Below are 25,446 nucleotides of genomic sequence, written 5' to 3' on the forward strand. Positions count from 1 at the left end.
GCCTTTAACTAAGCCAAGTAATGGCTGAGACTTAGAAAGTTCTGTTAGTATGAAAAGTAAAGTAATTGGTTGTGGAACAAAGATTCTGATGACTACATCAAGGAAAGTTGATAATCAACGTGATTCACTCAAAGCAAAACGAGACCATCTTGCTCGTAGAAATTGGATTGATGAGGAGTGATGTGTGGGGTGTGTGAATTGATATGGATTGATGTGGTTGATGTGGATTGAGGTATGGAAAGATGTGGATTGATGTGGGTGATATGGATTGATGTGGTTGATGTGGATTAATGTATGGAAAGATGTGGAGTGATGTGGATTGAAGAGGATTGATGTGGATTGGTATATGGATTGATGTGGTTGATAAGGATTGATGCGGTTGATGTGGATTGATGTATGGAAAGATGTGGAGTGATGTGGATTGATGATGATTGATGTGGATTGATGTATGGATTGATGTGGATTGATGTGGAGTGATGTGGATTAATGTGGAATGATGTGTGGATTGATAAGGAATGATGTGAAAAGATAAGGAATGATGTCAAATGATGTGGAATAATGTCGAATGATGTGGAATGATGAGAAATGATGTGGAATGATGTCGAATCATGAGAAATGATGTGGGAGAAATGATGATGAATGATATAGAAAGATGGGAGTTTTTCTTAGAATCTGTAATTGTATGTGAAACCTATTTTTTAAGGATTGTTTTACGTCAAGTATGCTGGGGAAAGCATTTTGACTATCTTATGGAAAAAGGTCATGGACCTAAGTGGAGAATGTTGCAACAGCTGATGGAGAGTCAAAGAAGGATGTCTCGCGTGGCAAGATTGGTCGAGGTCTGGACCAGCCTCGATCCGGTTAAAAGGTGAGCTTCCGGTACGGTTGATGAGGGACCAAGGAAGGAAGCGGCCTATGAGTGAAGCACTAGGTCACCTGCGAAGCAACCTAGAGGGTGCTGACCATACAGTGCTCGGGCTTTGGGTCGGCCAGGATACCCACGCGTGTGTCAAGGAAGAAAATGGAATGTTGAGTTAGAGTTGTTTTCTTAACACGAGCATGGATCTAGTTGATTGACCTTGTTGGTCTTCAAAAAACGGATGAGTTCATGGCTCTTTTTGCTAAATGGATCTTGTTGGTTGATCTAGCTGATCTTCAACGGAGAGTCCATATGGATTTTATGAGATCATACTCCTGGGTACTATGAGTTAGGAACCATGAAATGACCCCTGAGTGAAGGACTAGGTGTACCTAGAGGGACTGACCAAGTGGTGGATGCTCTGGTCGCCGATGATGCCCATAGGTACGTTGAGGAAAGTATGACTGGAATTCAAATTTTGTGATTGAAAATTGGAAAAGTTGGAACTTGAACCCTGGAATTAGAATACTAAGGATTGTGATGGAAACACTGTGGTTTTATTGCAATGCTATTTTGGAATCAGTTGAATCTAGGAAAAGGCAATTTCATATTGGGTGTGTAAGTGGTGTGTCTATTTAATGTTTTGCATGAGTGATGGCTAGGGGGCATGGGAACTCTTTTTCCTTGTACCCGGGACAAAACATAACCAAATTTTTATAATGGATCCTATCAATACAGTGGTTGGGCGGTTGGCTAACCCATGGGATTGGATGGGGTTAGGCTGGATCGATGGATTCCTATAATAAAATTCATTTCTATTCAAGTTACGATAGTTGAAGTAAATCATAGGATAATCCTTGTTCTATGGAAAAGAATGAACGGTTGTGCCTCTTTGATAGGGGAAAAAGGGTTGGTCTCTATGATCTAAGTGCAAGTTCCTCCCTTGATTCGGCCATGTGACTCATGGGTTTGGTCAAAATGAAAAGGGTAGTTAAGGCTCTTGACTACATTAGAATATTTTCCTGGAGGAATCGCCTATGCTTTCTGGGCAAGGAAAGTTTTTTCCAGGTTCGGTTTTGGAAGCGCCACCAGATTAGTCTCTTGTCCAGACATTCATGGGCGAGGCCGCGAGTGGGAAGCTCTGCCCTATGCGTAAGGTTGCTACTTCCACTACTAGCACCCTGGATAAGGATGCGACTTGATATCCAGAATGGAAATTCATAAATTGGAAATTGGGTTTTAGATGGAAGTACTTGTTTGTCTAGAATTCCCGACCTTACTTGAGGCCAAGATATGATGGCATTTGCCTTATAACACCAAGGCCCATGAAAACCCGTATATACTGTAGGTATAATTTTGCAGCTCTATACTGACAATATATGCGAGTGAATCAAGACCTTGAAGTTATGAGCAGAAACGCTTCGTGATGATTTGATTTTTCACATGTTGATTGATATGATTTTAGAATTCTAGTTGAAAATTGATGAATTGATTTGGATACTGATTGAAGGATGAGACCGTAGAGAAGTGGATCGAAGCTATGGAGGAGTACTTCAATGTCGTAGGGTACAACAAAAAATGTAAGGTGGATCTTGCCAGGCTGAAGATCATAGAGACAGCCAGAGTAGCATGGAGAAACCACTGTGAGATAAATCATTTGGACCGAAACACCCAGACGTGGAATGATCTCAAAACATACCTCAAGAAGAGATTCTGTCCTCCCGACTTCTTGGAAACAAAGATGAACGAGTTCCTGGAGCTAACCCAAGGGAGCCGAACCACGGAGGAATATCACCAGGCGTTTTCTCTCCTCCTCAAGTACTCGCCCACCACTGGATGAAGAACAGCTGATGGCCAGGTTCATTCATGGAATGAACGAACCCTTGGATACCTTGGTGAAAATGCTAAGCCAGTTTCTATGGCTGAAGCAGTGTGGATGGCGAAGGATTTCGCCAAGGCCTTTGTTGTTAAGGTCGAGCCAAAGCCAGCATCCTCATCCTTCAAAAGATTCCTAACCCTGGAAAGTGATTCCAACCTTCCGCCTCCTAAGAGACAGCAAGGTCCTAATCAGAACCAGGAGACAGGAAGGAAGGCCTTTTCCTCGGAACACATTCTCTAGAACTCCGGAAGAGTTTAAAAGTGAGAACAGATGTTTTGGTTATCAAGGTTTTGGGCACCAGCTCAAGGACAACCCAACTCCTTTTGAATTAAGTTTTTCAGGACAAGGAAGTTAAGGACCAAGATTCCAGCTCCTTCCTTTCAGAGTAATCAAGATTCTTCCCGTCAAAATCAGGGAAACCCCAGAGGAGGTAGATTTCCTAACCAACCCTTAGCTTAGATGCAAGGTAATGCAAGATCTGAGCCTCAGAATAGGGGAAGTCAAAAAGAAAGGTTCCCAAACCAGCCATCTACTTCCAAAGCAGTAACGCTAGAAATAATAGAAGAAGAAGAAAGAGATTATCCTCCAGCTCTGCGAGATGAGAATATCTCGCATTTTTGAAGTGGGGTAGAATGTAAGATTCCTCCCTAGCTTCAAAAAGATGTATAAAGTCTCCTCTCAATCCCCCGTAATCATCCCCTATTTCAGAATTCAAGAAAGCATTGTTTTCCTTTGTTTTTGGCCTAGAGAGAGAAAATATTCTAGAGAGAGATATTACAATTTTGAGATATTTTTGACACAAAGTTTCCCTTTTTATCTTAAGATGAATTCCCCTAAAATAGAAGTTCAAAAAGAGTTTTCCAATGTGCATTAGAAATTAATTGAATATGTGTATTGGACACCTTAGCCTAGGAGTGCCAAATTTCAGAAAATTTTGATTAAGGTCCAAAGAGTGTTCAAAAGGTCCTATAGGGTTAATCCAAGTGTTTGATTAAGAAAAATGCAAAGAATAAAAGAAAATCCACCAAAAATGAGTAAATTCTCACATAAGACAAAGAGTTGACTAGTACTGGGATTTATTAGTAAAAAAATAGAATTTTTAACACCTCAGGAAGGGGGGAGGGGGCTCAAGAAGGAGGTGCCTGAATCCCATCATTACCCCACATTTTTAATTCAAAAAAATAAGATATTTCATCTCTCCTCCTTCAAACCAGATTAGAAAAGTGAGCCTAACTGGTTCGAAACTTGTCTAAATTAGATCAAACTGAAGCTGGAAACCTCTAGATCCCAGTTGGACTTGGTTAGTGGCCTCCCTCACCTATAAATAGACCCCCATTTCTTTGTATTTTCATCTGTGTATTTACATGCTAGTGTAATTTGTAATTTAGTGTAATTTCATTATCTCTCTACCTTGTCTCTCCATTGTGAAGCTTTGGAGCTTCACTAATCCTCTTCTTCTCTTGGAGATTACCCTCTTCTACTTGGTGGCCAAGCTTCTTCTTTGAGGGCTTCACATCTACCTAAAGAATCAAGCCAAATCCCAAGGGTAAGCCTACAACAATGATGTTTTACTATCTTTTTTTTATGGTAATCTTCTCCCCAACCTCCCTCATGCTTGGGAAGCATTTTATTTTATGGGTTTCTTATTAAAACCATGTTTATCTTGATTAGGATATGTTTATGTTTACACTTAGGTTTATGCATAAACTAATTTTTATGTTAAAAGTGTAATTTTGAACATTAAACACCATATTAGAGAATTTGGAAAAATCTTGATGCCCATTTTGCAAGATTGTAAAAAGGGGCCATGGTGAACTTTTTAACGCTTTTGTCAAAACCCCCTCATGTGACATATCATTGAAAAGTGCGTAAAGAGTAGGTTCTAAATGCACATTCTCCGACAACTTTTAAGTTTATATGCTCAAGACACAAGAACGAGAAGATTGAAAAGAAAATTCCCAAATTCTCCAATATGGTAATATTATCATTTCATAGAAAATACGGGGGAGTTATGGCAAAATTTATCATTAGAAAATGCAGGTTTATTCATAGATTAAATTTTATGCTAAAAGATAAACTTTGAGTATTATCATTTCATAGAAAATGCGGGGAAACTATGGCATAATTTTTAACATTAGAAATTAAATTTTATGCATAGTTAATTTTTATGCTAAAAGTGAAATTTTAAGCATTTTCATTTCATAGAAAATGTAGGGAAGCTATGGCAAAAATTTTAGAAAATAAATTTAAATTTATGCATAATAAATTTTTATGTTAAAAGTGAAATTTTAGGCATTCTCATTTCATAGAAAATACGGGGAAGCTATGGTAGAATTTTTATCATTTGCATACTAAATTTTATGCTAAAAGTGGAGTTTTGAGCATTATTCATTTGCTAGAAAAATAAAGAAGGTTATGCATAAATTTATGCATAAATTTTCTAGATTCATTCAATTTATGAGAGTTATGGAAATGATTATGAGTATAATTCATTTAGATAAAAAATAGATTAGTAGGTGTGCCTAAATATTTTATGCAAAAAGAGAGATTTTCATGATATTTTATTTTGGAAAAATAGAGAAAAGAATGTGAAAATTTTCATAGGGGTGCATCGAGAAAACATAGATAAAATTTTAATCAAAAAGAGAAATTATGGGTATAATTGATTTTGTAAGTCCCATGAGATCGTATGCATAAATCTTTTATTCAAAAAGAGGAATATTAAGAATATTTTATTTTGGGTAAATTGAGAAAAGAATGTTAAAATATTCATAGGAATGCGTCGAGAAAACATGGATAAATTTCTAGTCAAAAAAAGGAATCACGAACATATTAAACTTTTGGAATTATGAAGTATACGTCTAGGAATCTTGAGTAAATTCTAAACGGGAAAAGGGATTTCCCAGAACAAGACCAGAAACACGCTTAGTTGGATGAATGTAAATACTTGTAAATTGACTTATTCTTAGATTCCCTGGGAAAGGAATATGGAATTCTTGAAAGGATCAAGGATCCAAAAGGGGAACATAAATTCAGACTTAATTGAATTGATTCGAGAAAAAAGCTACCTTTAACTAAGCCAAGTAATGGCCGAGACTTAGAAAGTTCTATCAATATGAAGAGTAGAGTAACTGTACTTTTAACCTAGTTGGTTGTGGAAAAAAGATTCTGATGTGACTAGATCAAGGAAAGTTGATAATCAACCTGATTTGCTCAAGGCGAAGAGAGACCATCTTCTTCGTAGAAATTGGATTGATGATTGAGGAGTGATGTGTTGGATGTGTGAATTGATATGGATTGATGTGGTTGATGTGGATTGAGGTATGGAAAGATGTGGATTGATGTGGTTGATATGGAATCATGTGTGGATTGATGTGGTTGATGTGGATTGATGTATGGAAAGATGTGGAGTGATATGGATTGATGAGGATTGATGTGGATTGATGTGGTTGACATGGATTGATGTGTGGATTGATGTGGTTGATGTGGATTGTTGTATGGAAAGATGTGGAGTGATGTGGATTGATGTATGGATTGATGTGGATTGATGTGGAGTGATGTGGATTGATGTGTGGAATGATAAGGAATGATGTGGAAAGATAAGGAATGATGTGAAATGATGTCGAATGATGTGGAATGATTTGGAATAATGTCAAATGATGTGGAATGATGAGAAATGATGTGGAATGATGTTGAATGATGAGAAATGATGTGGAATGATGAGAAATGATGTAAAATGACGAGGAATGATATGGAAAGATGGGAATTTTGCTTAGAATCTGTAATTGTATGTGAAATATGTTTTTTGAGGATTGCTTTACGTCAAGTATGCTGGGGGAAGCATTTTGACTATCTTATGGAAAAAGGTCGTGGACCTAAGTGGAGAATGTTGCAACACGTGATGGAGAGTCAAAGAAGGACGTCTTGTGTGGCAAGAGCGGTCGAGGTCTTGACTAGCCTCGGTCCGGTTAAAATGGTGAGCTTTCGGTATGTGGATGAGAGACCAAGGGAGCGGCCTATGAGTGGAGCGCTAGGTCACCTGCAAAGGAACCTAGAGGGTGCTGACCATACGGTGCTCGGGTCACCCCCAGGATACCCACACATGCATCGAGGAAGAAAATGGAACATTGAGTTGGAATTGTTTTCTGAACACGGGCATGAATCTGGTTGATTGACCTTGCTGGTCTTCAACGGATGAGTTCATGGCTCTTTTTGATAAATGGAACTTGTTGGTTGATCTAGTTGATCTTCAACAGAGAGTCCATATGGATTTTATGAGATCATACCGTGGGGTACTATGAGTTAGGAACCATGAAACCGCCCTTGAGTGAAGGACTAGGTGTACCTCGACGAGGGACTGACCAGGTGGTGGACGCTATGGTTGCCGATGATGCCATAGGTACGTTGAGGAAGGTATGACCGGAGTTCGGATTTTGTGATTGGAAATTGGAAAATTTGGAACTTGGACCTTGGAACTAGAATATTGAGGATTATGATGGAAACACGTGGTTGTATTGCAATGCTGTTTTGGAATCAGTTCAATTTAAGAAAAGGCAATTTCATATTGGTGTGTCTATTTAATTTTTTGCATGAGTGCTGGCTAGGGGGCCTCGGAACTCTTTTCCCTGGTACCTGGGACAAAACATAACCAAATTTTTATAATGTGAGAGATCCTTGTCCCCACCATGCGACGGATTCGGGGTACTAGCAGCGGAAGTAGCACATCTTGCGCGGGCCAGGGTCCCACACTCGGGGCCTCGCCCATGGATATCCGGACAAGAGACTAATCCGTCGGTTTTTCCAAAACCGAACCCAGAAAAAACTTCCCTTATCCGGAAAACACGGGCGATTCCACCACGATAACTCTTTACTCTAACGTAGTCAAGACAATTATTGATCAAACTGATCCGACTGCACCTCTAAAGGTACTTGTCAGATCAAGGAAGAAACTTGCACTTGGATCATTGGGATCAACGCTTTTTTCCCCATCAAGAGGCACAGCCGTTGATTCCTATCCATAGAACAATTACTATCTGGGATTTACTTCATCTATCGTAATAATAGAAATTGAGTCTGGATTTACGGATCCATCAGTCCAGCCTAACCCCATCCAGTCCCATGGGTTAGCCAACCTCCCAACCACTGTAGTGATGGGATCCAATTAGGAATTTGGTTAGGTTTTTGTCCCGGGTACCAGGGAAAAGAGTTCCTAGGCCCCCTAGCCGGAAGCTCATGCAAACATAAAACTAGTCACACCACTTACACACCCAATATGAAATTGCCTTTTTCTCAGCATCAACTAACTTTAAAACAATCCTTTAATGAAACCATTATATCACTGATAACAATCCTCAAAATCTCTGGTTGAATCCATATTTCCAGTCATTCATTCATCGGTGTACTTATGGCAACCAGAACGCTCACCACCTGTTCACTCAGGGGCCTTTTCAATAGTTCCTAGCTCATAGTACCCGATAATATTTTCACATATAATAATCAAGATGGAATCCTCGTTGAAGATCAGCAAGATCAATCAACAGATCTATATAAGAGAGCCATGGACTCATCCGTTGAGGACCAGCAAGGTCAGTCAACCAGATCCATGCCCGGTTTCAAAAAACAACTCTTACTCCTTGTTCCAATATCTTCCACGACGCACGTGTGGGTATCTTCGGCGACCTAGAGCCCGAGCACCGTATGGTCAGCATCCTCTAGGATCCTTCGCAGGTGACCTAGCGCTTCACTCATAGGCCGCTTCCTTGGTCCCTCATCCACCGTACCGGAAGCTCACCATTTAAATCGAACCGAGGCTGGTCAAGACCTCGGTCGACCTTGCTACGCGAGATGTCCTCCATTGACTCTCCGTCTCAGCAGTTGCAACTTTATCAGTTAGGTCTTCATGACCTTAATCCACAAGACGGTCAAAATGCTTCCCCAGCATTCTTGACATAAAACAGTCATTTACAAACAGTCACAAAATACAGTTTCTATATCGAACTCTCATCTTACCACATTATCCCTCCTCAGTCCATATTACTTATTCCACAAATGTGTACTCATTCTCATCCATTTACCCATATCGAGACGACACATTATTTCACATACACATTCACATTCATTATTCTACATACATATCCGTGTTCGTACATCCACATCATACATCCAATCCCATATCCGCATTCATACATACACATCCATATCCACATCCATACATCCACATCCATCTCCACATTCACATCCATACATTCACATCTACATGCATATATCCATTTTCACATCCTCGTTCATACATCCACATTCACATACATACATCCACATCTGTATCTACATCCATACATCCACATCCACATCCACATTCACATTCATACATCCACATATGTATCTACATCCATACATCCACATCCACATCCACATTCACATTCACATCCATATATCCACATCTACATGCATACATCCATTATCACGTCCTCATTCATACATCCACATCCACATACATACATACATCCACATCCACATCCCCATTCACATCTATACATCCACATCTACATCCACATACATACATACATCCACATCCACATTTCCATTCACATCTATACATCCACACACATACATACATCCACATCTACATCCACATTCACATCTATGCATCCACACACATACATACATCCACATTCACATCTATGCATATACATCTTCATGTATATATCCATTTTCACATTCATACATCCACATCCACATCCCCATTCACATCTATACATCCACATCTACATCCACATACATACATACATCCACATCCACATTCCCATTCACATCTATACATCCACACACATACCCATTCACATCTATACATCCACATACATACATACATCCACATCCACATTCCCATTCACATCTATACATCCACACACATACATACATCCACATCTACATCCACATTCACATCTATGCATCCACACACATACATACATCCACATCTACATCCACATTCACATCTATGCATATACATCTTCATGCATACATCCATTTTCACATTCATACATCCACACTCCCATCTCCACATCCACACATCCACATACATACATCCATTTCCACATTCCCATTCATATAACCCCATATGCCTTCACATCTAATCTTTTACATCACATCCATTCTCGCCCTATCACAACCCATATACATCTTATTCTATCACATACACTTCTTACCTCATCCCATACACATCTTATCACATCTTAATTCATCTTATCACCTCCTAACTTATTTCATAAGCATCTTATCACCTCTTATCACATCTTATACACTCTCATATTTTATAGAATACAAGAGAATTCTTATATTTGATATAAGATTTATTTACACATTTATTTATGCATAAATTCCATTTAAGGAGATTAATACTTCCGAAGTAAAATCAATCTTTTATGCATCTTCCTATGCATAAATTCATTTTAAATGAAAATGACACTTTTGAATTAAAATTCAATCTTTTATGCATCTTCCTATGCATAAATTCAATTTAGATGAGAATGAAACTTTTATAATAAAATAATCAACTTTTATGCATACCTCTATGCATGAAATTCAATTGTGACAAAAGTAACACTTTTATAATAAAATAATCATCTTTTATGTATACCTCTATGCATGAAATTCAATTATGACAAAAGTAACACTTTTATAATAAAATAATCATCTTTTATGCATACCTCTATTCATGAAATTCAAATATGATAAAAGTAACACTTTTAATCATCTTTTATGCATACCTCTATGCATGAAATTCAAATATGATAAAAGTAACACTTTTACATTAAAATAATCAACTTTTATGCATACCTCTATGCATGAAATTCAAATATGATAAAAGTAACACTTTTACATTAAAATAATAATCTTTTATGCATACCTCTATGCATGAAATCCAAATATGATAAAAGTAACACTTTTACATTAAAGTAATAATCTTTTATGCATACCTCTATGCATGAAATCCAATTATGATAAAAGTAACACTTTTATGTTAAAATAATAATCTTTTATGCATACCTCTATGCATGAAAATCTATTATGCATAATATAAAAATTAATTTCTCTATGATTACAATGAATATCTTTCAATTAATCTAGGATGATAATTCCTAGAATATGGTAGGAAGTCCTCTTTTCATGCTTTGAATGAAATTATTTTATGCGTAATTTTTATAAAAATTTTGCCATAGTTGACTGATAAATCTCAATTTTTCTAAGGGGTAAAGCTTATTGTTAAGGAAATAATTAGAATGATCCCTAATTGGATCATTAATCCATAATGGATTGAATCATCAATATTCATGAAATACATAAACTAAAAGCATGGAAAAAAGCCATTAATTTGGCCTCAAGCATAGATTAATCTTGGATTAAGAAAAATCTTTATGAAAAGCTTCATTTGGAATGAGAATGGATCATGACTATGACCATTTCTTGAGTGAGAGAGAGAAATTACATAAAAACCATTTGAATTAAGCATAAATGGAAATTTATGTAATTCTTAACTATCATTAATCAATTAACTTCAATAGCATTCATCAAATAGGTAACTCTTCACTACCATTCATCAATTAACTTCAATAGTATTCAAAAACCATTCCAATTAAGCTTCTCAAGCTTGAGAGGGGTTGAGAAGAGAGAAACATTGAGAAATTATAGAAAAGATCAAAATTCACCATTTACCTTACAAATTGCTTGATTCTTTGTTCACGGTAGAGGCCCCCAACCAATCAATTAGTTTAGTATATTGATGGAGTCACCAATGGGGATTGAAGAAAGAGGGAAGCTCCAATTTCTTCAATTTGGAGAGAATTTTAGAGAATAGAAGAAATTAGCATTATTTCAGCATAACTTTAGTATAGTAAAATTCTCCTATTTTTTTCAAAGGACTCATGTTCTATTTATAGGAGAGGGAAGCTCTAACCAAAGCTAACTAAATTCTAGAATTTTCCAAATTCAGTTTGGTTGAATTTGGACTAGATTTGGATCTAGTTTGGTTCCTTTTTTATTCGGTTTGGTTCCATTTTGATTTGGTTTGGTTCAAGAGAGAGGAGAGATAAAAATATCACATTATTTTTGAGTTTAAAACTCATTCAAGCATGTGAAATATGCACCTCCTTTAATGGACTCCCCTTCCTTACATATGTGTTAAAATGGAATCATTATACCCAAAATATCTCATATTTTTAATATTGCTTATAGTTTTTTACTAATAAACCTTGTACATTTTCAACTCTTCATCTTATGTGAGCATTTACTCATTTTTGGATACCCAAAATATCTCATATTTTTAATTTTGGATACCCAAAATATCTCATATTTTTTATATTACTCAGAGTTTCTTACTAATAAACCTTGTCCATAGTCAACTTTTCATCTTATGTGAGCATTTACTCATTTTTGGGTATCATCTTTTACAAAGTTGGATTTATCTCCTCTCCACACATGGATTGATCTTATTGGCCCAAAGGAACCTTAATTGGACCATAATCCAAATATTTTTGAAAATCTAGACCCTTAGGCTAAGGTCCTTCATACCCATTTCCAATTAATTCCAATTGCACATTGGAAAGTTCTTTTTGAATTTCTGTTTCAGGGGAACTTATTTTAATAAGATGAGTTATTTTTCTATCCAAAAATATTCATAATCTGAATATTCTCTCTCTAGAATATTTTCTCTCTCTATGTCAAAACAGGCAGAGACGAGATCTCTTATATTTCTGAAGAGGGAATTACAGGGGGAAGATGCTGGACATTTTGAGAGGCTAGGGAGGAATCTTACATTCTCTCCCACTTGAAAAACGCGAGATGCCCTCATCTCGCAACTGGGGTAATTTCGCAAGATGAACGAATATGAGACTGAGAGAAAATTTAATTAAAATTAACCACCAAGAAAAGTCTCAAAGAGAGCAAGACTCAAGACAAGAACAAAGATTTCAACTTTATTCATTCTTGGAACATATACAGTAAAGATAGAAGAACTTTTTACACTTCCATAAGCCCGTCCATCATATGGTCACAAAAGCAGCACTCACAAGCTGCACACGTATAAGGTAATTCATCTATGGGAATAATTCGGCCGGTTATTACAGCACCTATCTCACTGGTATGAGGTGACCTATTAAAAGGACCTCTGAGAGGCAAGCCAAATACGGGATAAAGGCATATCTTCTGATGAGGAAGAAAACTTGCCAGTAAGAAGACCCACTCAGAAAACCCAACATGTCTTGATCTCATCACGCAATAGTATCGGGGACCCAAACCCAAAGCTTCAATAACCATAGCCAAGCAGACATTGTTACGAAAGTGCTGCTGACCCCACGGTGTTACCCTAGTTATGTCTTGATAGGTCCGCCATTTGGTCTAAGCTTTCTTAAGATCCAATTTATTCTGGGTTTCTTATATTCTGGTCAACCCAACAGAATATTGGGATAAATATTATTTATATAGAACTCATCATTAAATAATAATTCATTTAGATCATATCATTCATACGATAATGGTCCATTAGACCGAAAAATTTCCTTCTGGACATTCCTCCACGGGAATTTCAGTTAAGTAAGTTCTCAATTTGTCATCCCTTAACTTGATCTACCGTGTCAAGTGTTAACAGTAGTAATTTGACAGCACAATCCGCTAATCTCATAGTGATTTGCTAAAATCATTAATCATCATTCTAGTTATGAATATCATCACAGGGACTCGTCCCATTCATCCTCATTGTGGTTTTGCTCAGGTTATTATATTTCAACTAAATTTCAGAAATCATCATTTTTCAATCAGAATCCAATTCAATTCATCAGTTCTCAAACAGAATTAAAAATCATATCAACCACATTCGAATTCATCCAACTGGATAGCATTAATGCTTACAATTTCAAGTCTTAGATTTACTTGTATATACTGCCGGTAAAGAGCTACAGTTATACCCTCGGTATATACGGGTAGTCATGGTACTTGGAACTATAAGGTAAATACCATCATGTCTAGGCCTCAAGCAAGTCCGGGATTCCATATAATTGTGGTACTTCCATTTGAAGACCCAATTACTAATTTATGAATTTTTAGTTTGAATATCAATTTGTATGAATTATATCACACAATTATAACCTTTTTGTGATTCTTGATAAATTTTTGACATATTTGGCTTCTCGGTTGATCCTTATTAGCCAATTGCTCTGATGATTGTATCCTGTGACGTCAAAATACTCTTCCAAGGCTTCCACCCATTTCTCCACAGCCTCGCCCAGGTTCTCCCCTTCTCCTTTGAAGGGTCCTGGCTGAGTCCTATGAAGAGCCTTGCGAACATCAAGGTCAAGCTCGTCATCTTCAGATACAGGGTCTGGCTGACGACCACGGTTTCCTCGTCTCATGATTCTGCCAAAATTTATATATTATTAAATTTTTATTTTGATATTATTCACGAGATCCTAAGACTTAAGAGTTCGGAAAACAATTTCTTATACAAGACAAGATCTTAATGGGGATCTATGACATATGTCCGATAACAGATTTTTTTTCTTTATCAGCAGCAGATCGTCCGCTGTAAACAATCATTTATACAACAGGAAATTTTTCACCGAAAAACATTTCTTTATTTATATAAAAGTTGCAATATGTACATAGAGCAACTCGGCTCTGAGTTCAAAATCTCCTCGGGAGATTTATAAGAGGACCGTACTGGGCCATAGTCATGCCCTGTTACATAAGTTCTCTAACTACGAAGGGAGCTATTATTTTCTCGGGAGACATATAAGAGGACCGTACTGGGCCATAGTCATGCCCCGTTACATAAGTTCTCTAACTGCGAAGGGAGCTATTATTTTCTCCTTAGGGATAAATCGACTAAGGAGTCTATAAATTTGACATGAAAGTCTGAAATTTCGAGGCGTCGAATGATATAGAATGACACCACGCACCATTTTCATCTTTAACAGGATCATAGCCAATGAGAGATTCTGCCACAGCATTGTACGGCGGTCGCAAGGGGCATGGACATATTGCCCTGCAAACCACTTATGCTGTATTCTCTCCGCTGGGGTGGTAGGAAAATATAAATCCGTGAAATGGCGTGCGAGTCTTGCTGGCTTGTTTGAGTTGAAGCGGAAGAGATGAGATGTTCAAAGACGAACGCAGTTATATCTTGAGACTGGTATCTTCTTATGCATAAATTCAATTTGGTAGGAATTACACTTTTAGAATAAAAGAATTTCTCTTATGCATCTAAGTTATGCATAAAATCCATTTATGATGAAAATCACACTTTTAGTATAAAAAGAATATCTTTTATGCATACCTCTATGCATGAAATCCAATTATGATAAAAGTAACACTTTTATAATAAAATAATCAACTTTTATGCATACCTCTATGCATGAAATTCAATTGTGACAAAAGTAAAATAATCAACTTTTATGCATACCTCTATGCATGAAATTCAATTGTGACAAAAGTAACACTTTTATAATAAAATAATCATCTTTTATGCATACCTCTATGCATGAAATTCAATTGTGACAAAAGTAACACTTTTATAATAAAATAATCATCTTTTATGCATACCTCTATGCATGAAATTCAAATATGATAAAAGTAACACTTTTACATTAAAATAATCAACTTTTATGCATACCTCTATGCATGAAATTCAAATATGATAAAAGTAACACTTTTACATTAAAATAATAATCTTTTATGCATACCTCTATGCATGAAATCCAAATATGATAAAAGTAACACTTTTACATTAAAGTAATAATCTTTTATGCATACCTCTATGCATGAAATCCAATTATGATAAAAGTAACACTTTTATGTTAAAATAATAATCTTTTATGCATACCTCTATGCATGAAAATCTATTATGCATAATATAAAAATCAATTTCTCTATGATTACAATGAATATCTTTCAATTAATCTAGGATGATAATTCCTAGAATATGGTAGGAAGTCCTCTTTTCATGCTTTGAATGAAATTATTTTATGCATAATTTTTATAAAACTTTTGCCATAGCTCCGCTGCTATGACTGATAAATCTCAATTTTTCTAAGGGATAAAGCTTATCGTTAAGGAAATAATTAGAATGATCCCTAATTGGATCATTAATCCATAATGGATTGAATCATCAATATTCATGAAATACATAAACTAAAAGCATGGAAAAAAGCTATTAATTTGGCCTCAAGTATAGATTAATCTTGGATTAAGGAAAAGCTTTATGAAAAGCTTCATTTGGAATGAGAATGGGTCATGAGTATGACCATTTCTTGAGTGAGAGAGAGAAATTACATAAAAACCATTTGCATTAAGCATAAATGGAAATTTATGTAATTCTTAACTATCATTAATCAATTAACTTCAATAGCATTCATCAAATTATGTAACTCTTCACTACCATTCATCAATCAACTTCAATAGAATTCAAAAACCATTCCAATTAAGCTTCTCAAGCTTGAGAGGGGTTGAGAAGAGAGAAACATTGAGAAATTATAGAAAAGATCAAAATTCACCATTTACCTTACAAATTGCTTGATTCTTTGTTCACGGTAGAGGCCCCCAACCAATCAATTGGTTTAGTATGTTGATGGAGTCACCAATGGGGATTGAAGAAAGAGGGAAGCTCCAATTTCTTCAATTTGGAGAGAATTTTAGAGAATAGAAGAAATTAGCATTATTTCAGCATAACTTTAGTATAGTAAAGTTCTCCTATTTTTTTCAAAGGACTCATGTTCTATTTATAGGAGAGGGAAGCTCTAACCAAAGCTAACTGAATTCTAGAATTTTCCAAATTCAGTTTGGTTGAATTTGGACTAGATTTGGATCTAGTTTGGTTCCTTTTTTATTCGGTTTGGTTCCATTTTGATTTGGTTTGGTTCAAGAGAGAGGAGAGATAAAAATATCACATTATTTTTGAGTTTAAAACTCATTCAAGCATGTGAAATATGCACCTCCTTTAATGGACTCCCCTTCCTTACATATGTGTCAAAATGGAATCATTATACCCAAAATATCTCATATTTTTAATATTGCTTATAGTTTTTTACTAATAAACCTTGTACATTTTTAACCTTTTCATCTTATGTGAGCATTTACTTATTTTTGGATACCCAAAATATCTCATATTTTTAATATTGCTCATAGTTTTTTACTAATGAACCTTGTACATTTTCAACTCTTCATCTTATGTGAGCATTTACTCATTTTTGGATACCCAAAATATCTCATATTTTTGATATTACTCATAGTTTCTTACTAATAAACCTTGTACATAGTCAACTCTTCATCTTATGTGAGCATTTACTCATTTTTGGGTATCATCTTTTACAAAATTGGATTTATCTCCTCTCCACACATGGATTGATCTTATTGGCCCAAAGGAACCTTAATTGGACCATAATCCAAATTTTTTTGAAAATCTAGACCCTTAGGCTAAGGTCCTTCATACCCATTTCTGTTGAGATTCAAGCTCGATGTCAGTGTGAGCCAGCTATGCTATGTGCTGGCAGATTAGGTAGGAACATGTGTGAGACATAAATGACCGCGTGTCCAGCTGGTCATAGTGTGTGGACATTAGCTAGGGTTAGTAGAGTGTGGACACAACTCATTGTGTGTTGTGTGGATTATGGATTAGTGCATTATGCTTTGTGTGAGAGTGGACATGGCTTCCCTCTATGGTTAGGTTTGCAATATACATTAGGGTTTGCTCCTGTGTGTGTGTCTCCTCCTCCTCTACCGTTCTTTCAACATGGTATCAGAGCCTTGTGCTGTTTATTAGGGTTTATGAGTGAGTGAGTGAAGAGGGAGAAGAAGAGGCTGTGAAGCTTGCCATTGGAGCTGTGAAGCTTGGAGCACACCAAATACTATCAGATCTGAGAGCTTGGCCTATCGGGTAAGGTCTTCTAAACATCCTTGAGCAGATTGCAGGTGATACAGGCAAAAGCAAAGCAAAATAGAGCAAATCAAAGCAAAGCAAAATTCTGGTTTTTGAAGCTTTCCATTAAAGCTTGGCAACATTGATGTATGGTGGAAATACGTGTGATTCTGGCAAAAGACATATGTATCTGACAATGAGAGATGTAATGGCAACTCTTATGCAATCCCTATTGTGATTTTGGAGCATTTTGGAAGCATTTAAATGTATGGAAATCTCTGGTTTTTGAGCTCACACAAAACAAAGAAAAGCAAGTCGAAAATTGAAGCATTTGGAGCACATTTTTGGTAAAAATCAAAGCATTGATGGATTGCACATATGCCTAGGTGTGTTGGGCACTCAAATACATCATCAAATAGCAAGTTAATCACTCCCAAAGCCCTCATTTGCAGGCGGCGCAGCCAGACAGGAGAAAACAGAGCAGTTTTTGGTCATTTTGACTACGAGGAGATCAATTTCTCACTTGGTACTTGACATCTTCCACAATTTCCTTAGCAATTGGATGCTTTACACTTTGGAGAAGAGGGCTATGTGATTTTTTTGGTCAATGATGCCTAATTGAGCTGGGAATGAGCTGATTAAAACAGGTTGTCCACTAGTTGCAGAGAAACAGAGCATTTTAATTGAGCAATTAATCTTTGGTGTTTTACAATTGGACAAATTCCTCTTACATGGAGTTGATGGACACTATTGCTAAGCCAATGAATGCCTGGTTGCTCAATTTGGTGAAATATTGAAGAAATTAGAGCCAAATCATTACTGGTTTTTCTGGTTTTTCTGGTTTTTCCAAAAACAGAGAAAGGGGTTTTCAAAATTTGATAATTACACATGTCAGATGGAGTTGATACTCAACATTGAGGTTCATTAGGTGTCAATGCAAGTTGCCCATACTTGATTGCACCATTACATTGCGATTTGGAGCCTTGGAAGGCCTGTCAATTCAGGGTATCCCGCACTGAGTGAGTCAGTTCATCTTGGATGATTACAAGCTGATTTTTTACATCAAATTTGGAGTTTGTTGGCTACCTTGGAGTATCTGGAACATTCATTGGAGTGTGGTTGAGCTGAGGAAGGCTCATTTACATATTTGAAGTGTGCGGAAGGTGTATGCATTGAGCAACATGTCGGATAATCCAGTTCAGATTGTTGGTGAGAAGCTGGATAGGAAGAACTTCCAGGCATGGAAGTACAGGATAAAGAGTTTCTTGAAAGGAAAAGGATTTTGGAATCTCATTACAGGTGCTGAGCCAAAGCCTGAGCTACCTCGACAACCTACACAGCAGCAGCTTATTGCTCATAAGCAATGGTCAGAGCGAGCATTCAAAGTGTTGCATTATTTGTCTATATGTATATCTGATGCTATGCTCATACACATTCAGGATGCTGAGAATCCCAAAGATGCATGGGATACTTTGGTCAAGATGTTTGATACAGATACGAGTGCTTGCAAGTCTCAATTGTGACAGCAGATACACAATGTGAAAAGGAATAAAAGGAGCATACATGATTATGTGCAAGAAATCAAGAAGTTTGCAGATGCATTGGCCACAATAAATGCCCCCATGCCTGATGATGATTTGGTGGATATTACCTTGCGTGGTCTTGGCAAGGAATACAAATCCTTTGATACATCTATCTCAGTGAGGAGTACAGGTCTACCCGACTTCGATGAGTTGATTTCACTCTTGTTGGTTGAGGAAATCAAGCTCAGTGATTCATTTCTGGATGCATCTACTAGCCATGATGATGGCAGAAATCAGGCTTTCTACTCACAAAGAGGCTTTAGAGGCAGGGGGAGATTTGCATCACGTGGACGTGGTGGTAATGGTCGTGGATGGCAGGACAGGCCTCCACAATAGAATTTTCAGCCTTCATATGGTGCTCGAGGTGGTCGTGGATATACCCCTCAAAGAGGCAGAGGTAACCCCCGTGGACGAGGACGTTGGCAAGGCCAACAAAATTCTATGCAAGATGTGGAATGCCATTATTGTGGCAAATATGGTCATATGGCGAGAGATTGCTTTCGCAAACAGAATGATTTGAGAGGGGGAAGAGCACAACGTGGTGGTCATTATGGTGGAAACTATGCACAACATGGTGGTAACTATGCATCAAGTAGCAATGATGGAACTGCAAATCATTTGTTTGCCATGAAGCATGTTGTGGATTCTATGACAACAAATGTTGAGAATGATGATACATGGTATATGGACTCAGGAGCATCAAACCATATGACATGTCATGGTGAATGGTTTGAGCATATGAAGCCAATGGATGTAAAAGGCTATGTGGAAAACATGTGATGATACCCAGCATGTCATTACACATGTTGGAAGTGTACCATTGGTCATGCATAATGGTCAGACAAAGTCTATGTCAGATGTGCTGTATGTGCCTTCGATCACTAAAAGCTTGGCCTCAGTTGGTCAAATGGTGGAACAGGGATTACAGGTTTGTTTCAATGAGCATGGATGCTTCGTTGAAGATTTCAAACATGGATGTAGAGTGATTGCTAAAGGCAAGAAAGAAGGAAGATTGTTTAAGCTGGTGGATGCTGGAATTCCTGAGCTAAAATCAGCCATGTTCTCAAAGAGCAGAAATGTGGTACAGGATATTGATATGTGGCATAAGAGGATTGGACATGTCAATATACAGAGATTAAAGAACATGCAAACAAGAGGCATTGTCAATGGATTGCCTAGGTTCAAATATGATGGACATATGCATGTTTGTGAAGCCTGTCAGTTTGGGAAGCAGGCAAGGTTGAGGTTTCCTAGAGAAGGAAATATGAGTAACAGGCCACTTGAGATCGTACATAGTGATGTATGGGGTCCTGCACAAAACCCATCTATCAAAGGCAGTTTATACTATGTTACATTCATAGATGATTTTAAGGGATGACATGGATATACTTTCTCAAAGAGAAGAGTGAAGTATTGGAAAAGTTCATGGATTTCAAAGCTTTTGCAGAAAAGCAATTTGGCTGTTGGATTAAATGTCTGAGGATAGATGGAGGTGGTGAATACACCTCAAAAGCTTTTGAGCATTTCTTGAGGAAGCATGGAATAAGAAGACAGTTGACTTGTAGGTATACTCCTCAGCAGAATGGTGTGGCTGAGAGAAAGAATAGTCATATGTGAAGTGGCAAGGGCAATGCTTAATGAAAAGAGCATGCCAGATTACTATTGGGCAGAAGCATGTGCTACTGCAGTATATATATTGAACAAAACACCTACAGGCAGCCATTCATGGAAGCATGCCAGAGATGCGGCTCACAGGTTACAGGCCAGACATTGGACATCTTAAAGTTTTTGGATGCATAGCTTATGTACATGTGCCTGATGAAAGAAGAAGGAAGTTGGATCCTAAAGCAGAGAAATGTGTATTTGTTGGATATGCGCAGGATCGAAAGGCATACAAATGTTATAACCCTCAAACTAGACAAGTGGTCATCTCACGAGATGTGGTGTTTGATGAGCTTGCTAGTTGGTACAAAGCAAAAGATGAGGGAGTCATTGAGTCACTTGAGGCAGATGTGCCTGTGAACTTGCCATCACAAGCAAGTTCTAGTTCTACTAGTATGTCTGGGCCAGCAAAAGCTGAGAGTAGCAGTGTACGTCCATGGTCAGGACGTCTGAGGCATGAAAGTGTGAGCACTGGGAGTAGTGCTATGGATAAAGGCAAAAAGAAAGTCGAAGGAATTGGAATCACAGGTTAATGAGTCATCTAGTTCTGAGAGTTTGGATGAGGAGCTTGGCATACCTATTTTACGCACACCTGGTGCTAGGCAGGACAGATATGTGCCACCACATGCTAGAGTTACAGGTGTACAGAGTGACCCGCATGCATTGCGGAGATCCCAGAGAGTCAGATATCCTGTTGACAGATTGACATATAGAGATTTTGCTATGCACTATGCATATATGACATCTATGGTGAAGCATGTGGAACCTACATGCTATACAGAGGCTATTGGAGAGCATGTATGGGAAAAAGCAATGGATGTTGAGATGGACGCATTGGTCCATAATGATACATGGGACTTGGTTGCATTACCAAAGAAGAAGAATGTTATTGGATGTAAATGGGTTTACAAAGTGAAGTGTAAATCTGATGGTTCTATTGAGAGACATAAAGCAAGATTGGTAGCAAAGGGTTATGCACAGACCCAAGGATTGGATTATGATGAGACGTTTAGTCCAGTGGCTAAGATGGGCACAGTGAGAGCAGTCATTGCTATGGCTGCAGCTAATGGCTGGGAAATGCATCAGATGGATGTCAAGAATGCATTTCTGAATGGAGATCTACAAGAGGAAGTGTACATGGCACAGCCAGAAGGGTATGTACACCCTAGATATCCCACTCACGTATGCAGGTTGAAAAAGGCATTGTATGGTCTGAAGCAAGCACCTCGTGCTTGGAGTGATAAGATGAGCAGATATCTTATCTCACTTGGTTTTCAGATTTCTACAGCAGATTCTTCACTCTATGTGAAGAAGACACAGCATGGGATTGTTTTACTAGTCATCTATGTGGATGACTTGATTATCACAGGTGATCATGGTGCAGATGTGATGCATGTCAAGAAAGCTTTGAGTGGGCAATTTGACATGAAAGATCTTGGTGAGTTGAGATACTTCCTTGGAATTGAAGTGGTGAAAGATCATGCAGGTACTTGGTTAGTACAGCGCCAATATGCATTGGATATGTTGGCAAAGTATGGCATGACAGGGTGTAAGCCTATGAGTACACCATTGGAGCAAAATGTGAAGTTGCGGGCTGATTATGGCGAGGAATTGGATGATCCTTCTATGTACAGGAAGATGGTTGGTAGTCTCATATACATGACTATCACACGCCCGGATTTGAGTTAAGCTGTGGGCCTAGTCAGCCAGTTTATGCAGAGCCCCAGGAAACCACATTTGGATGCAGTGAGACGCATCATGAGATATGTGAAGACCACAGCACATTATGGTTTATTTTATGAGAGTGGTAAAAGCTTGGACATACATGGCTACACAGATGCTGATTGGGCAGGTAGCGCATATGACAGGAGGTCTGCTAGTGGATATGCTTTTACACTTGGAAGTGCCGTGGTGAGTTGGAGTAGCAAAAAGCAACCTACAGTTGCTTTATCCAGTACAGAGGCTGAGTACAGGGGTGCAGCCATTGCTACTTGTGAGGCTATATGGTTAAAGAGTCTCTTGGCAGATTTATGTGAGCCTCTTGATGGCAAAGTTGTCATTCATTGTGACAACATGAGCAGTATACAGTTGGCAAAGAATCCAGTGTTTCATGCGAGGGGACCAAACACATAGAGGTCCATTATCACTTTGTCAGAGAAAAGGTGCAGGGGGATGGTACAGTTGATCTTCACTATGTGAAGACTGATGAGCAGGTGGCAGACATCTTTACGAAGCCACTTAGCAGGGAGAAGTTTGAGTACTTCCGGACTATGTTGGGAGTACATGGGATGAGCTTGAGGGGGAGTGTTGAGAGTCTTGATATCCCAAGCTCATCTACATCTTCATCGGCAGTACATCATGAGCTTGAGAGGGTGTTGAGATTCAAGCTTGATGTCAGTGTGAGCCAGCTATGCTATGTGCTGGCAGATTAGGTAGGAACATGTGTGAGACATAAATGACCGCGTGTCTAGCTGGTCATAGTGTGTGGACATTAGCTAGGGTTAGTAGAGTGTGGACACAACTCATTATGTGTTGTGTGGATTATGGATTAGTGCATTATGCTTTGTGTGAGAGTGGACATGGCTTCCCTCTATGGTTAGGGTTTGCAATATACATTAGGGTTTGCTCCTGTGTGTGTGTCTCATACCAAGCTCATCAACATCTTCATCGGCAGTACATCATGAGCTTGAGAGGGGCTGTTGAGATTCAAGCTCGATGTCAGTGTGAGCCAGCTATGCTATGTGCTGGCAGATTAGGTAGGAACATGTGTGAGACATAAATGACCGCGTTGTCGTGACGTGGGCGGTGTCGCTGGGAAAGCGCGAGGCTTCTGGCTGTGAGAGTAAGTGGTTGAACTTCAAGGGACATCACCAGCAAAAGCTAGAACCATCATAAATTAAAGACTCAACCATACATGGGTAGTCAAAGCAAACGAAAGCCTCATGATCCAAGCCAAAATACTGGCATTAACATAGCTTGATTCATAAAACTCAATACATCAAGCCCCAGAAAAACATCTCATAGGTATATACATCCAAGATTCACGGCCAGCATTGGCACCATAGTTCATATCAAGACAAGGCTGACATCATCATAGCATGTCATAACATAGGACCTCAGCTTTATGAACCATCACATCATATTCACAATACTGAGCCTTCAAGGCTTATGCATTCACTTTGCATTCCTTGGATCATAGACACATCAACAATATTTGCCAAGAGTTAGATTCCAAGCTTCACACACATGTGCAGCCAACAAATGTTAAAACCCTTGTCATAATCATATTCCTTTGAGATTGCTTTCAACTCATCCCAACCAGACATTGGCATACTCAGCTCTTCGAGCCCTTACACTCATCAATCCTTTGCTTTCTCTCTCTATGGTATGCAGCGTGATTTCAGCAGTGTTTCCCCTTCATTCCCAGGCTGCAACTCTTTCATGCCCACGATCACACCAAAGTCTTCAATGGTTGCAGCACTTCTTCTCAGACACGACAGTGCGATGTACAGCTCTTCCCAAGCCCGATTTCTATCATGATGCACAATTGAGCTTCTTCTTGAATGGTACAGCAGCAGGTTCCTTCTCTCACAGTTCAAGCTACCTAACTTCCTTTAGAAAACCAGCAGTATCTCGGCTTCTTCTCTCTTTATCTCCTCTCCAAAACGCAAGCACAATAGCTTCCTCTCATACCTGTGAGCTTCGTCGACTCCCTTCCATGCCATCTAGCTTCCAGAGCCTCCTGCCCGCTATACATCACAGCCACGTTTCCCTTGCAACATTGCTCTTGGTATTCCAGAGTCTCCAGAACCTCTCCCACGTTGGTCTCTCTCTCTCTGTCACCTGGTTATCTGCAACGCCTCAGCAAGCTGAAGCTCATCACTTGAACAAAGCTGCACCAGCGAGTCCCCAGCAGCTCCACACGGCCCGGCGGCTCTTCTCCTTTCCTATCTGCTGCAGCGCCTCTGCTAGGCGGCTCTTCTCTCACGTCGGCCCACCAGCAGCGCTCCCTCAGTTCTCTGCACTTGTAGACGATCACCGCCTCCCTGATCTTTTCCCCCCCCCCTTGTATATCTGCTGCTGCGCACCAGAGCCCTTTTGAACCTGTTCCCCCACACTCCCCTTTGTGTATGCTTTTGAGGCCTTTCTTCTTGCGCTGGCAGGTAGGCCCCCACTTCAAGGCAGCCTCCCTCTATGTATAGGTGCTGCTGCTGCACTTCTTCAGGCCGTCACAAGGCAAGGCGGCTCTTCTTCGCCTCCACACCTGCTCGACCACGTTCTTCTTTCACACGGGAGGCCCCACCACCCACTGCAGCATGGCGCTCCCCCAGTTGCTCTTCGACTCCCGATCACCCGGTTCTCTGCTCCTCCCTGCCCGCTGTTTCCGAGAGCCCCCAGGCGACTTTCACGTGACCAAAGCGGCCGCCTCCCTCTGCAATCCAGTTGCGCCGACCAGCTTCCAGAAGCATTGGTTGGCAGCCCCTCAACGCTCCACGCCAACATTACCAGCTAGCGACGTTCATCCTCCTTTTTATTTTTTTTCTTTATTTTGAAAAATGGCCAC

The sequence above is a fragment of the Cibotium barometz genome, chromosome 10 (genome assembly GCF_041138505.1).
Source record: "Cibotium barometz isolate CiBa-2024 chromosome 10, ASM4113850v1, whole genome shotgun sequence".
Taxonomy (NCBI): Eukaryota; Viridiplantae; Streptophyta; class Polypodiopsida; order Cyatheales; family Cibotiaceae; genus Cibotium; species Cibotium barometz.